We start from the raw sequence: 16,594 nt of genomic DNA on the forward strand, positions 1-16,594 counted from the left end.
TAGGACACGAAATGAATGATTTTCGAAATAATAAATGAATTATTTTTATTAAAACATTTTAGAAAAAGGGAAATTCATGAGATTCTTCGACATTTCACCTTACTCGATAATTAATGACGTGAAAATTACTCATGATTGGGTTTGGTTTTTTGGGGAGACACTATCAGTTGTCTACACCTATAAATAGGGAGATTTCCCCTATTTTTAGGGCATGTTCATTTATTACAATATACTTGAATTCTCTCACATCAGAGAAAACACCTGATCTCGGAAGTCGAGAACATCTTACTTTTACTTTTGCCGCACTTTTTTACATTCTTCGAACTCGTTCTAATTTGATCGTCGGAGGCAGAACTCCAACCACCCGGAGTCTCCGTTGTTTTTCAAGTACTGAATCCAGACTTAGTAACGTAACTTTCCTGAGGGACCAGAAAAACCCCGAAACATTTGGCGCCATCTGTGGGGAGAGTACCTCTAAGATGGTTTCACAACATTCTGTACCGCCTCTTGATCCCATACAACCTTTGGTTAATGGGGAGGTCCATTCGGACCAAGATACTAATAAGGACGTTGAAGTCAAAACATATGTGGCCTCTGATGGGTCACTCTAAACAAGGCGCATTCGTCCTAGGGTTAACTTGGAACGGGACAATGACCAAAAAGGTTCGAGTAAATCATCCGAACAGCCGACTGAGCAGGCAACAAGAGGAAAGGCTCTCGTCACCTAAGACAAACACATGAAATTCATGACTAGTTTCAAAGGGGAGATCAAGGACCTACTCAACAAGAGGACGGCTGGCTCTAGTAAAGGTCAGTCAGCAAGAAAATCTCCTTATGCTGAAAGGAACAAGTCCGTCAAGGACCAACGGCCTACTCCACACCCTAGTACTAGGGAGAAGGCTCGGGCTTTTATTGACTGGACTATGGTCCGTTTGCCCAAGACGAGCCATAGGAAAGTCATCCGGCAAATTCAGCTGGATGGTAACAAAAAATCAATCTTTGATGCTCAACATATCATTGAGCAAAAGAGAAATAGCAACTATCTGACTCGACTTCCAAGTCAAGCTTCTCAGATAGCTTCAAGAATACCTCAGTGAGGTATTCTCATTATGTTCATGAGAGCCAGTCAGGTGGTAGGTCCATCCATACTAGTCCTCAAATGATAGGCTCAGCCCCATATGTGCCTCAGATGCCATATGGACCATATAGCCAACCATATATGCAGCCGACCCTCTTTGGAGGTCAGACAGCATTCAACGTCCAACCTTTGGACTGGCAGCTTCGTCTACTAAAACTTGGTGAACAACCTTATGCGTTCACCAATGAAATAACCAAGGCGGCACCGTCTGCCAAGGTTAAGAATATTATGGTGGGTACCTATGACGGTATTACCAACCCGGATGACCACTTAATGGCCTACACCAACCTCATGTACCTACAGGGGTTAGATGACGCCTGTTGGTTGATGAGTTTCATTTATGGCACTCATTTAACTTCTTTTGGGATGATTTGTAGTTGCTTTTATAGTTCTTTTTATCTCTTTTTCTCTAGTTTTAACCTTGATTTCTCTAGTTTGTGCATTCTTAGTTGTTTTCTCATTTTCTTGTGTTATCCTAATTTATTTTGCCTTTTCTCTTTTATTTGTTTACTTTTCTTTGTTTACAGGAGAATGGGGATGTCCAAGGCTTTCCATGGCTCTTCCTTGGGTCTTTTGAAGCTCAAGATGCAAGCCGATCAATACCTTTGTAGTTCAAAAGCCAAGGTGTGGAAGCTCCAAGTCTTCAAGGCCGCGCTCTCATGCTGCACTGGCATAAAAAATGGTGGTGAACCCACCATGGGGCGTTTAGAGACTCCCAGCCCCCTATGTTCATCAAGTGGAGTGCACGGGATGCATCAATGGTCGCACGAGGAAGGCTCCTTTGCTCCTAGGTGCAGGCGCGCATGACAGGAGTGCGCGCATGACAGGAGCGCGGGCACGCACCACCTGTGCATGGGCGCACAAGCCTTGTCCCCTGTTCCGTACCCACTTCTTCGCGGCCGCGCAATTTGGGGAAAGGGCGTGCCTGTACATGTTGTTCTTGGACGTCTAAATAACTTCTCCTTTGTTAGTTTTACTATAAATAGATTTTCTTCTTATGTTTAGAGAGAGAAGAATTAAAAGTGTATTAGAATTGAATAGATTTCTAGAAAGAGAAAGTTTATGCTTGACATTCTTGTTCTTAGATTTTAGAGAGAGAAACTTGATGATTTGATGATTGCTACACTTGATCTTCATTTCCTTTGATATTGATCAAGGTTTTGTAAGAATTTCCTTATCTTTAATCTAATTTTAGTGTTTGATTTTTGATAATTTGTTGAATTTCTAGTTGATTGATTGATTTGATTGTTGATAATTTGATTACAATGTTGATGGAGTATTTGATGATTTATTTAGTTTTGTTCTTCATTTCTAGAATGTGTAGTGAGTGGATTCTTTGCAGGGATGTGGTGAAGCATGTATGAATGATAGATCATATCTAATTGGGGGATTTTGATTGATTTAATATTGTGATTAAATTGGTTGATAGAAATTGTGCATATGTTTGATTTGTTGAGGAGTAGCTAACCTTGATTCTCAAGCTAGATTGCATTATAGTTTTCACTGATATGACACATTAATTTAGAAGCTACATTTATCAGTTGAATTTGATTTTTGATGTTCCTATTATAGTCATTCGTAGAGACCCCTAGTTTGACGCTTAGAAAATAGCTTTTCGAGTGCTTTTGATTGCAATTACTATTTTCCCTCGCATTATTCGATTGATCAATTTCCTATTCAATTAGCATGTTTATCGTAAATGCATGTGCATCCTAATTCCCTAGTGTTTTTGATATTGTTTTCCATATTTGAATTGTTGTGTTGATTAGTTCTTGCTTAACCCAACCAATTACTTAATCTTTGGGATAGCTTAACCTAAGGCTATAACATTTACCTCCATTCCTTTGGGTTCGACCCTTGACTTACCTCTATACTTGTATTTGGGTTTGTTAAGTGGGTACAAATTTTGTTTGGCTATAGGAGGATTAGTTATACTAACGACCTAGTCCATCCCGTCGTTAAAATGGCGACGTTGCCGGGGAATGTCATGGTTATTTGTTAAAGTTGTTGAGTCTATTCCATCATATTTGAAAAACACAAAAAGATTTTGCTTCTTTTAGGCTACAGTGGTAGTCATGCTACTAATATTTTCTCTTCAGATTTGCATGCGTAGGCACGAGATTGGACCTTAGTGCCACTTGATCCGGAAATCGAGAGGACCATCACAAAGATAAGGGTTGCTAATCGTTCCTTAAGCTCTAGTCCCTCAAGAGAGGAAGAACATCAAGAAGAAGAAGAACAAGAAAGCATGGGTGCTAATCCGAGAGTAGCACTGAAGGAGTTGGGAACTCCAGGAGCTTATAGGTTTGAAAGTAGAATTACTCCTCCTACGTCACCGTCAAATGACTTTGAGATTAGACCGGCGATGATCACATTGATAGAGATGCATCAATTTAGTGGAGCCAAGAATAAGAGTCCCCTCAACTATCTCAAGGAATTTGAGAAGTATTGTAATACCATTAAGGTGAATGGGGTTACTTAAGAGTTCATCCGACTTAAACTTTTCCCCTTTTCTCTTATTGGGCGTGCTATAGAGTGGTTGAACAAAGAGGTGAAACCAAACTCTTTGAGGACATGGGATGAAGTGACAAAAGAGTTTCTATCTCGTTTCTATCCACTAAAGAAGACGGCCGAAGCAAGGACACTTATTCAAAGATTCAAGCAAAAGGGGAACGAGAGCTTATATGAGGCATGGGAAAGGTATAAGGAGTATCAAAGCGAGTGCCCACATCATGGGATTCCCACCTATCAAATCATCCAAATTTTCTATGGTGGTCTAAGCCCTCAAGGAAAATCTTGCTTAAATGCCGGAGCCGGAGGTCCTATCATGAACAAGACGGAAGAGGAGGTGGTGGAAATAATTGAGGATGTAGTGAGACACTACATGGATTGGGAAGAAGGTGAGAGAGAGAGAGAGTCGATAGGAAAAAGCAGTTCTACGGTGTATTCGATCGACCATCTATATGCCATCAACAATTTGTCCTCACAAATTACAAACTTGGGAAAGGAGATGACCTCGGTCAAAGAAAAGCTTAAGAGTGCTTCGTCACCAGAACCAATACTTCCCTCCCACAATAAGGGGAGATGTACATCTTCTAACTCAATTCCTCTTTCTACTTCAAACAATATGCCAAATGGTTGTCTGTTTTGTGATATTTATTTGTGGATCGTATGATCATGATGCTTCCAATTTTCCACATGCTTTTGTTAATAATTGTGATGATGTTGATAATAATGAGTGTGAACAAGTGAATTTTGTTTCAAACAACAACAATGAGCAAAGATTTGATGGCCAAAGGAACAATGGGAATAGGAACTTTCACCAACAAGGGAACTTTGATAATTATAACCAAAATGTAGGTTATAGAAACTAAGGAAATCAAAATTTCCGAGGCAACTATAACAATCAAGGCTATAATGGTTAAAGTCAAGGTTAAGGGTATGGAAACCAAAACCAAAATCAAGATTATGGTAATCATCACCAAAACTACGGCCAAAGTCAAGGCCGGGGTAATTGGAGCAACCAAAATCAAGATAATTTATAAAACAACAATCAAAGGGGACCCCCACCTAGATTTTCTCCATGAACTCAAGGCAATGGTGAAAATTCCTATGCCCAACCATCATCCTCTAGAACTACTTTGGAAGAGATCATTGAGAACCAAACAAAAATTTTGAACACCTACTTGTCAGTGAGTGACAAAAAGATCAATGAGATGATGACACACAACAAAATTCTAGAGACACAAATCACTCAATTGGCAAACACCTTGAAGGAGAGTGCTAGCCCTTCCTCTTTACTCCATCAAGGAGTTGATCTTAAAAGCGGTGTATTTTATCACCACTAGGAGTGGTAAAGTTCTTGAAGAGAGTGTTTAGAGGAAGAGTGAGGAAGGTGAGTAGGTGACTTATTCTTGTAGGGAAGAAAAGCATGATATGTCAAAGAATGAGAGTAAAGATGTCAAAGAGGAAATGAAAATTGAAGAAAAGTTTCATGAGATGTGATCAAACCCAATCTTCTATACTGTCAAAAGTTCTTGAGAAACAAGATTGATGATTAATTTGGGATATTTCTAGCTATGCTTAAGGAGATTCATCATTCCATCCCTTTTACTAATGCTTTGACTTAAATGCCCAATTATTAATGAGATGTTGAGTGGCAAAAGAGTGTGTAATGAAGTGGAATCAGTGGATGTTGGGGAGTGTTGTAGTTTTTTGATTCATAACAATTTACCCTCTAAGATGAAAGATCCCGGAAATTTCTCTATCCCTTGCAAAATCAATGACAATTTTTTTCAAAATGCTCTTTGTGACCTTGGGGCTAGTGTTAGCATTATACCTTACTCCGTTTTCAAGAAACTTAAGCTAGGAGAGCTTCTTCCTACCAATATGTCACTTTAACTAGTGGATCGCTCCATCAAGTTTCCCAAGGGGAGAATTGAAGATATACCCCTTAAGATAGGAGATTTCACTATCCCCATTAATTTTATTGTTCTAGAAATAGCGGAAGATGACAATGTACATATCATTCTAGGGAGACCTTTCTTAGCTACTTCGGGAGCTTTGATTCATGTCAGGGGTGGTCTTATAACATTGCGTGTTGGTGATGATAAGTCGAGTTTTAAGCTTAATTATATGCATGAATCTTTGTCATATGTGAAAGGCATTATGTGTGTAAATTCCTCTTGTTTGACTGACAATGTTTGTATGGTTGTTTCTTCAACTAACGATGTTTGTGAAGTTTGTGATGATGATTCTAACAAAGTTGAGAGCAAGCTTGGTAGACAAGATGTTAAGATACCGTCAAATCTTGATGATGAGAAATTAATCGAGATACCTTCAAGGTTCGAGCTCTACTCAAAGGAGGTTGAAGACGACTCCCAATGTGTTGATGGTGCAAAAACTTCTACTACGAGGATTAAGAAGACAAAGAAGAAAATGAGAGCTTTCATGAAGAAGAAAATGAATTTAAAAGAAAACAAGCTTGAGTCGGAGATTATTAAGCAAGAGGATGCATCTAAAAAGGAAGTGGAAGTTGCCAAGGAGTGGCATGAATTTTGATCTCTCTACTACTTTGAATAAAGTGGTTTTCGTTAACCCTCCGTGATTTGGAGGAAGGGTCGAGCTTAGGACCTTAAGCAAGCGCTTCCCGGGAGGCAACCCGGATTTCTAACCTTTTTCTTTTCATTTTATATTTCTTTATTTTTCTTTTATTTTCTTTCCTTTCTTTCACGTGTTTTGTGTTTGAATTTGTTGGTTGTTTTCATGGGAATTGGATTCCTTGAGCGAGCATAGGCATAATGTGGAGGTGTCACGTGTTTCATGATGAGAGTGCGCTCGATTTTCTCGAATGTTGAGTCATATGGGTAAGGAAATCGTGGAGGTACGAGTAAAATTTTAGGTTTAAAGTTGGGAAAAATAGTGCTTTAATGTGAAGGAAGTTTGCTCTTGGTGGGTTCATTATGGTGCTCTCATTAATTAGGGATGTTGAACCCACTGTCAAGGCGTTTTGAAACTGGTATGTTTAGTGGGTTCAACAATCCTGGGATGATAAAGATGCATAGAGCCCACAATCGAGCTCACCAAAAGAGGTAGCCAGGTACGCGGGCGCGCGGGTGCCCAGCCGCACCTTATCTTCTTCTTTCTTTTCTTCTTTCCCTCATTTCCCTCATACCTCACCTCACGAACGCACCCCTTACTCTAGATCAACACAAACCTTAACCCTCATACTTCAAAATCTTCACTCAAAACCTCAAATTTCTCACAAAATCATCATAATCCCACTCAGTTTTCACCAAATTTACAAAATCACATACTAACTTCCTCCATTTCTTCTTCTCCAAGCACTTTCCACCATTGAAGAACAATTTGGGGATTTTCTAATTGGAGTGAATTTGGGCTCAAAACTTGTTCAACCTTGCTTCTTGTATGGTATAATCATCTTCTCTACTCTTATTTTGCATTATTTCATCAATTTTAGTTGAGAATTTGGTTGTTAATACTTGTGAATAATAGTAGTATCGTTTTTGCTTAATTTGGTGATTAATTTGATAATTTTGATGTTCATTTTTGTTGTTAGCTAATTTTTTTTGTTTCACATTGTGTTGTTGTTCATTGTTTAGCTTGTTTGAGAATTTTTGGTGGCTCATTGAAGAATTTGGATTTTGATAATTGTGGTAGTAGCTTGGTGATTGTTGTTGTAGTTTATTTGGAGTAGTGTGGTATTGTGGTGTTGGTATTGTGATTGTGGTTGATTAAGGGGTAATTGATTGGTTTATGGTTGTAAACATTGTGCTGGAATCATGTCTAAAATCTTGAAATCCCTTACCTCAAAGAAGAGAAAAACACAAATTATGAAGAGCCTACACCCTCAAACTCACCTACATCCCAAACACAAACAAACAATGAAGGTGATAGCATTGGGGAGAGCAAAGTTCAAAACCAAATGATGTCATGTGAATTGATCTTTTGATCAGGTAAGGGAAAGTCTTTAATTGCCTAAACTTAACTAACTATTGGAGTCGAACAATTGTGGAGAGCCACAGACATTACTGAAGGCAACACCTTTCTTGATGCTATGTAAATCGCCTTGGAAATAAGCTCCATGCGTGTGTGGTTTGGGATGTCAAGGGAGTGGCCTTGACTACGATCACCCAATATTTGGATGCTAATCAAGGAACATTGCTATGATCACCTGGAATGTTCGAGTTATAGTCTATAAAGTTTGAGGAATTAAAAGAACCTTACATCCATAAGCATCACTATGACTAGAGGGGTCAAGTTTGAAGGGTAGTTCGGAACATGTTCACAAGTTTAGTGGAGTAAGGTGGGACCTTGCCGCCCTAACTTCTCATGGGAAGATGAGAAATGTTATGATACCATGGTAAAGAAATTACTCAGAAAATGAGTCGGTCTATGGGCCAGCAACCAATGCAATTGGTTGTTAGGCGGTTGGGAAGCAATGACGATTGCTGCAAACAAAGCCGAGGTTATCAAAAGGCTAACGGAAGTCTTGGTGATAGAGCTTGCATGTGGATCCCTGGGCACATGAGCACTTCCAAGCAAGTGGACGGTGAAGAATGTGCGTGGATCATAAGTGTGGATCACCAATGGAGTGAAAGAAGGCTCTATCATCGGTTGAGACGACCTCTCCAACAAATTCAAGAGCAAGTTTTCTACGACAAACCGTTGGAATGGAGAGGACTAGAGCCTCCGAGACTATTTGACTCCCTTTAGCAACGAGTCATCTAGAATCACAAGTTTGGACCAATTGTTAGCCATATTCATTTTGCAAAATAGGCTACAAGATGGAAGGTTCCTTGACTTCATGGTCATGCATCCCTTGCAAAGCTTGGAAGAAGCCTTGAATGCCTCGAATAAATACATCCAAGCTGAGGAATGGAACAAAACAAAATCTCAGTCTCAATCAGGGACTGGGAAGTTAAAAGGACAACAGTCCGAAGGCCAGAGTTAGAGGAACGGGTAGGCGAAAGCCTCAAAACCATTCTTGGCTACTAAGCCGAAGAAAAAAAAACCCCATTCGTGGGGAAGTACAAGTCATACACTCATCTCACCCTTTTACATGCTAAGATCTACATCATAACGAAGGATGAGCAGAAGTACAAAATGCCGAAGCCACTCCCATCGTGGCATCAACAGAAAAATAAGGACCGATAGTGTGAGTCCATGAATCACAAGGACACCACAGCGAAGACTGTATCTAGGTGAGGGATTAGATAGAGGATATGGTCCGAAAAGGTTACTTGAAAAAATATCTCGCGGAATGCCGCGAAGAGAAGACAGCCAAGAAAGTTTCTCGGCAAGAATTGGATTTCCCCCGGAAAAACACCAAGGTGCAGGTTAAGGACCATCTTGATATCCTTGTCATTTCTGGAGGAAAAAACTCTCAAAAAGAGCGAAAACTTCACTTGAAGGGCTTGATTCATCAAGTAAATCCTGCTGATCTCCGAGCACCCCACTCTCCGGTGCCGAACTTTACATTCACAACCGAAGACTGCTAGGGGGTGGCATACCCCCATGACGACCTGTTGGTTATCATCACAACCATCGCTAACCATGATGTCTGGCAAACTCTCGTTAACGGTGGCAGCGGTGCAAACATCCTCTTTGAAGAGGCATACGACCAGCTGAAGATGAAGACCAAGCACCTGACTCCGGTACCTTACCCGATATCTTGATTTAACTGGTCTGCAACATATCTTGAGAGGAATATTACTCTTCCCGTCACCATCAGCCGCGATGAATTAGCCAAGAATGTCATGGCCGAGTTTCTGGTCATGGACGTTCCATGTGTGTATAACGTGATCATGGGGAGACCCATGATTCACAAGATCCAAGGAGTAGTCTCCACGTACCATCAAATGCTGATCTAAGTTTCAGACGTCGGCTACTCCGAAAGAATTCAGGGAAGCCAAAAGGAGGCTCAAAGATGCAACTACCTCAAGTCGTCCAAAAGTCTTGATGATGAGGAAGAAGAAAAATAAAGAGACTGATGAACAAAGAAGCCTAATTGCTTATGTTCTTTGACCTAAGGCACCCTAGCACAAGAAAAGTCTTGGGGAAAAGAAAAAGCTGGTTCCTCATCTGAGCAGAAAGACTCAGAACACCAGCCGGAGTCTGGGAAGCCTACTAATATTGACAGTAGGCCAGATTTTGAAGAGTCTGGTTCCAAAGCAATGGAGCTTGACCAGTAGACTGAATCAATAGGTTTGACCGAGGGAGACACCAAAAAGTATGTCAACATTGGACTAGGACTCGATCTGAACGTTGGTGTTGACCTCATCCAACTCCTATGGGACTAAAAAGATATGTTCTCTTTTTCGGCAGCAGACATGCCCGGGATTGACCCAAACCTCATCTCTCACAAGCTTAATGTCGACACCATTTGTCGACCGGTTAAGCAAAAGAAGCAAAATTACTCCGTAAATAAGAACCGAGATATTGCAGCCGAGGTAAAAAACTTCTGGATGCAGGCTTCATCTAGAGAATGTTCATTGACTTCACGGACCTAAATAGGGCTTGTCCGACGGAATTCTACCCCTTGCCGAGGATCGATCAACTACTCGACTCGACAAGTTGACATGCTCTGCTAAGTTTCAAGGACGCATTCTCAAGGTATCATCAAATCTTCATGCACCCCGATAATTGAGCAAAAATGGCATTCGTTACAGACACCGGGGTGTAAAATTATAAAATGATGCCTTTCGGATTGAAAAATGCTAGGGAAACATATCAAAGGCTGGTTGATTAGGTCTTCGCCGAGCAAAATGGCTGCAACATGGAAGTTTATGTTGACGATTCAATCGTTAAAAAGTAAGAAAGACAAGGACCATGTCGCGGACCTGGCCGAAACCTTCGCCACCTTAAGAAAGCACCAAATGAAGCTGAATCCGAAGAAGTGTGTTCTCGGCATGAAGTCAGGCAAGTTCCTCGGCTTCATGGTCAACAAAAGGGGGATTGATGCCAATCCCAACAAAGTGCAAGGAGCGCTCAACCTTCCTGAGCCGAAAACAAAGAGGGATGTTCAGCGTCTCACCAAAAGAATGGTTTCATTGTCTAGGTTCATGTTTAAAGCATCGGACAAAGGGTTACCCTTCTTCAAAGCGTTGAAGCTCCCAAAACCAAAGAGCTCATCTGGGAAGACGAGCAAAAAGAAGCCTTCAAGCTGCTCCGTGAGCATCTTGCTCAACTCCTAATACTAGCATGCCCAGCCGAAGGAGATGATCTACTTCGTCAGTCACACTCTAACGGATGCCGAGACTCAATACCCCCTACTTAATAAAGTTGCATATGTAGTAGTGGTAGCCGGTCGGAAGCTGAGGCCTTATTTTGACTGCCATCAAATAGTGGTCTTGACTGATCAGCCGATGGAAAAAGTCCTCGGCAAATTTAAAAAATCTGGTAGGCTAGCAAAGTGGGGCTTCGAGCTCATTGAGTTCAGCATTAGCTATCAGCCAAGAAGAACCATCAAGGCTCAAGCTCTAGCAGACTTCTTGGCCGAGCGCTCTTACCAATAGATGCTAGACGAAGAAAAGAAAATGGTTTGGGGGCGGGGGTAGTCATAACCTCGCCCGAAGGCAAGTCCTTTGAGTATGCATTGAAATTTTTATTGAGAGCTTCGAATAACGAAGTTGAGTATGAAGCAGTAACTGTTGGCATAAAACTGTGCATTTCATTGCAGGCCGAACATGTCTGTCTGGAGATAAACTCTCAGCTCGTCGTAAATCAGATCTGAGGCGAATATGAGGCCAAAAAGCCCTCAATGAGAGCTTATCTCGGAAAGATCAAAACAGTTATTGTGAAGCTGAGAATTTTAAAAGTCAAGCTGATCCCCAAGGGTCATAACACACAAGCCGATGTATTCTCCAAACTTGCAAGTTTAACTCTAACCGAGCTAAACCGATATGTGTATATGGAGGTGCGCCGAGAGAAAAGTGTGGACGAAGCACCTGAGGTTTGCTGCGTTGAAAACGAGCCAAGTTGATTGGACCCCATCCTAGCTTATAAGCTTCGGGGATAGAAGAACAAGTCTAACTTAATAAAATCATTTAAGTGCACTTCACATAGTGTGTCATCGGTAGAGCAATGGTCAAGCCGAAGAGACAAACATGCAAATCCTCAATGCTCTCAAGAAGAAGGTTAAAGATTAGAAGTCCAAGTGGATAGAGGAACTTCCAAGAACCCTCTGGTCACTTTGGACAATTGAAAAAGAGGTTGCGAGACATTAAGCTTTTGAGTTGGTGTATGGATCCGAGGTCGTTCTTCTAGTGGAAATTGGCACAGAAAGTTTGCGTGTAAATCTGTTCTTAGCCGAGGAAAATGAACAAATCATAAAATAATCCCTCGATTTTCTTGACGAGGTAAGAGACTCAGCTCGAGATAGAATGGCTGCATACAAGCAAAGAATTAGCAAGTTTTACTGCCGAAGAGTCCATGAAAGCCTTCTTAAAATTGGTGATCTTATTCTTCAGAATGCTGCAGTTGTGCAAAAAAAAAAAGCATTCATGGGAAACTCTTAGCTACTTGGGAGGGCCCCTATGAAATTTATGACGAACTTCAGCCTAGAACATACCGACTTCGGTAGTTGGATGTACTTAGCTCAAGAATCACTAGAATGCTGATGTACTTAAGAAATATCATGTGTAAACCCTTTGGGGCTAAACAATCTATGTAAGTGCATCTTCAAAATTAATGAAAGGCCTTTGAGCCACCATTTCTACCAATTTTTTGAGTTTCTATTTCCTGTTTTCTTTAAATTTTTCAAAGGTTCTGCCTTGGCACTGTCCGCAGGATAGCCCATCAGCGGCACCGTGCTTCGGATTGCCGAGGGAGTAGCCCAAAAAGGGGACAATGACTTTATCTTTGAGGTATAGCCAAACACTGTCACTGTACTTCAGATGAGTCAGTTCCTTGGGGTCATGGACTAATTTGAGGTATAGCCTAAAAATCGGCATTGTGCTTCAGATGAGTTATATGCAAAACATTGCCAAAATGAAGGCCTTGTGTTTCTAATAGTCATTCCCTCAAAAAATATTCAAGAATCGAGAGATATTGCTCTTGAAGACAAAGACATTTGAGCAGCGAACTCATAGATTCTTTAAAAAATAAAAAAAAAAACTAAAAAGTGAAGAAAAAGCCGAAACTCCGAAATTATGTTTAACCCCTGAAATTTGGTTGAGACGAACATTTGTCTGCCAGGTTAAGTTCATCCAAGCACCTTAAAAACCTGAAGTCCACAACTTCAAATTTCTAAGGGGGGCAAGAGGTACTTAGCTACGAGAAAAATTCCCAAGCCGAAGTTCCATACTTAGAAAAATTTTGCAAGAAAATTCAAAACTCAGAAAAAGCATGAAAATCTAAGTAAAGGGAACAGGATAATAAGGAAAGAAGTAGTGCATTCATGACAGAGCCAATGTGCTCAGATCTTCGAGCTACATCAAAATAGAAGTTTCAAATGAATTACAAGGAAATTTTAAATCGGCAACCGCCTATAATCGGAAAATTAATGCTGCCGAACTAAGTACAACTACTCAAAAGTATAAACAAGTAAAGAGTTTGTACATCAAGGCAAGCTGAAGCAAAAACAGTCAAGGTAAAAACACAGATGCAGCGAAATTGAAAGTCAAGAACATGTTAATCCGCAGGATTCTGTAGGCAGCTGTCTGAGTTCCTATGATTTAACAATAGCAAGATTAGGCTGGGCAGTTGCGCTGGGGCTCTGGGAAGCTTCACCACCTGCAGTAGAAGAAGCAGGATGAGCAAGAGCCTTCTCGGAGTCTTTCTTCTTAGCTTGTTCTCTCTCTTTCTCTTCAGCTTCTTTATAGGCTCGAGCTTCAGCTTCGGCTAGACGAACCAGAAAAGCGGTCTCAACAGGATGGGCCATATGCAGATGTGGGTCACTTAAATCCATGGACCATGCCTCAAGTTCATCCCAGTTAATGTTGGGGTCAACGTTAAAGGCAAAACGCCGAGCTGTCTTAAAGCCGTTGTCAAAACCCTCACAATTCGTCTTAAGTATAGATTTTGACTTCTAACAGCTTCTGAGCAGCCTCAAGGTCAGCCTGAGCCTTGGCAGCCAGTTCACCCTGTGTCTTCAACTGATCATGAACATCTTTCATCTCATCCCGAGTTTGAGAAAGTTCAGCATCCTTGGCCTCCAGCTCAGCATCTCTAGCGTCTAGCTCAGCTCCTACCTCAGCAAGCTTAGCATCTTGACCTTCCAGCTCATTTTTGAGCTGTTGAATCTCAGCCTCGAGCTCAAGCTGCTTCTGCGTGGCTTTGACCTCGCGTTGAACTCTCTGCTTGATACGAGCCTTGAAGCTGGGAATGTCTTCAGTCCGTACTCTTGGATCAACGCTTGTCCCTCGTCTATCCACCGGAAGATATTCTGCTCCATCTCTCGGCAGAAGTTTTTAAAGCTGGCTGCCATCTTGTCCATTTTGGCTTTATACTCAGCAACTGCCTTCTCAGCGTCCAATCGCTTCGGCTCGTCGATGTTGAAGAGGCCTTCGCCTTCTTCAGCATTTTCTTCCTTGGCTTTCAGCTCTTCGTTCATCTCCATAGCAAAAAATTAGTTATAAACAACCTCTAGAATTGAGGAACACCGATTAGTTGAAGTATAAAAAAAAAACACTTAAGTAATAAGATTAAGTATCGAAAGGTTTACCTACATCAGTAGCCTCTAATTCTCGACAAAAGGGTCTGGAACCTTGGCAAGTGGTTAAGATGCACTAGCTGCAGCCCTTGTAGTCCAAGCTGTGGCCCTCTCTAGCTCAGAAATGCTAGAGAGGTTGCCGAAACATTCCCTGTCCAAGCTTAGCTTGGACTCAAAGATGTGACGGGCAGTTCAAGAACTGGTACCAAGGGCGCAAAGCCAAACCCCATTTCTGCAAACTAGAAAGTCTAGAAGGAGTCATTAGCCAAGGATAAAAGCACATTTGCAATTTTTTCTCTTCAGCCTTCTTCTCAACCCCAGTCTCCTTCGGACCTTCAGACTCGGAATACTTGGGCCCCTCACCCAAAATTTGCAAGTCATCATCATCCTCGGGCTAGATTATCAAGTTTTCCACCACGTCAGCTTCTCGCTGAATCTCTTCACCGAACGGCTCGGCCATATGCCGAAGAGATGAAGGGACTCGATTAGAGAATTGACCTTCTTGAGTCCTAGTCAATTGCTCAGGAGGGAGAGTCTTCTGTTTAACCTCCTCTTCCCTAAATGCCATGGGAGGAGGAGTGTTCGGCAGAATACGCCCTGTGGCAAGACCCTCAAGAGGGGGAGGATTCTTCTCTTTCTTTTCCTTGGGCTTGTCCTCCTCAAGCCGAGGTTCCTTAGCAAGGTCAGGGGCATCTTGAAACTGCCAAGGGTTAATAACAGCTCCCTTTCTCTTCTGCCACGACATTTCCCTTTCTGAAGATTTGTCTAAAGAAGAGTCTTCTTCGGCTAGCTCTCCTTTATTCTCTTCTTCTTCATCAGGATGCAGTTGGAGGAATAGGGGGGCAGAGAGTAGCATGAGCACCAAGTTAAAAAAAAGGAAAAAAGAGAAAATAAAAGTGGGAAAATGCTACGGAAAAGTCAAGGAGACTCACCGATGTCTTCAACACACGTTCGTCCTCAACAGCCCCGACTCCTTCCTCTTTAGCTTTCTTCTTTTCTACCTGAGGTTTAATAGAAGAAGCAGAAGGTCCAGCACTTCTTAGAGGACTACGACAACCCTTGCTACCCTTGCAGCAGTAGCAGCAGCGGGAGGTCTAAAGCCACTCCTAGAAGCCTCGGAAAATGACCGAACTCCGGCTATGAAAGCCGCTGAAACAACATGTTTCCAAGGGTCCCAAAAGGAAAAAAGGATCATGCTTCTTCCACCGTATATTAAGAAGCATTAACAATTTCGAGCCTCTTTTTGCGTAGAAAAAGTGGCCGATCAGAGGACTTAGGAATATCAGGAGCGTTATTGGTCACTTGCCTCGCAGCGTTGATCTCGAGCTTATTATACTTGATACCAGAGTTCCCTTTGTGCAGTACTGAAAATCCGAAATTCTAAGGTTAGTTAGCACGAAGAACGCAAACAATAAAAAGAAAAAGAAAAAAGCATTCTTCAATGCTGTTGGGGATCAATTGGCAAAACAAAATGTTGTACCCATTCAGCACCTTGTTAACAAAGGGGTGCGGAGGTGTGGAAACCTAATTGTGTCTCCCAAAAAAACAAACCCAGTGATGAATACCTTTCACGTCATTTGATTGTCGAACGAAGTGAAAGTGGGAAAAGTCCTGTGATGCGGTTGTTTTAATAAAAATATTTTCTTTCTATTTTCGAAAATGAACTCTATTTATGAAAATGTCCAGTATAATTTATTTTGGTCCATGAAAAAGGTCCAATAATGGTGTAGTTAGATTAGGATCGAAAAGAGCTTTCCAACGATATATTATAAGCCCAATTCCGATGAATAATGAGGAAGTTATGGCCAAAATACTAAATTGGGCTTGAAATGGTTTTATATGGCCCAATGATCAAGTGGAAGGCTCATTAATTAATATTCCTAAAATTATTAGGATTGATTTTAATCTTCTAGAATAATCTAGAAGGTTATTTTAATTTCTAGTGGAATTGAGATTAATAATTATGTTTTTAGAAAATAAAGAATTCTATTTGGATTTAAACAAATATTTTAAAGGAGATTAAATCTGATTTTCAAAGATCAGTACAAATGTTAATTAATCGAATTTAATTAGATTAAGGATTTCGTACGGATTTTAGAAAACGCGTGAACCATTGCAAAACGACAGAACTAGCGCTCCGCGACATAGATGTCGCATAGCGACAAAGCTGTCGCGCCGCGACAGAGGTAGTTTTATTCCAGGTTGGATTCGGTCTTTTGCTGATCCTTTTCGGGCTATTTTTTTCTTATAAATAGGGTCGTATTTCCCCGTTTTTTATTGGT

General features: G+C 41.2%; 1 pseudogene; it reads right to left on the minus strand.

Moving 5' to 3' along the window:
• Positions 1-3,779: 3,779 nt before the first annotated feature.
• LOC145580442 (small nucleolar RNA R71) lies at positions 3,780-3,877 on the minus strand (annotated as a pseudogene).
• Positions 3,878-16,594: the final 12,717 nt, after the last annotated feature.

Source organism: Chenopodium album, chromosome 14 (assembly GCF_948465745.1).
Source record: "Chenopodium album chromosome 14, dcCheAlbu1.1, whole genome shotgun sequence".
In the NCBI taxonomy this organism is placed as follows: Eukaryota; Viridiplantae; Streptophyta; class Magnoliopsida; order Caryophyllales; family Amaranthaceae; genus Chenopodium; species Chenopodium album.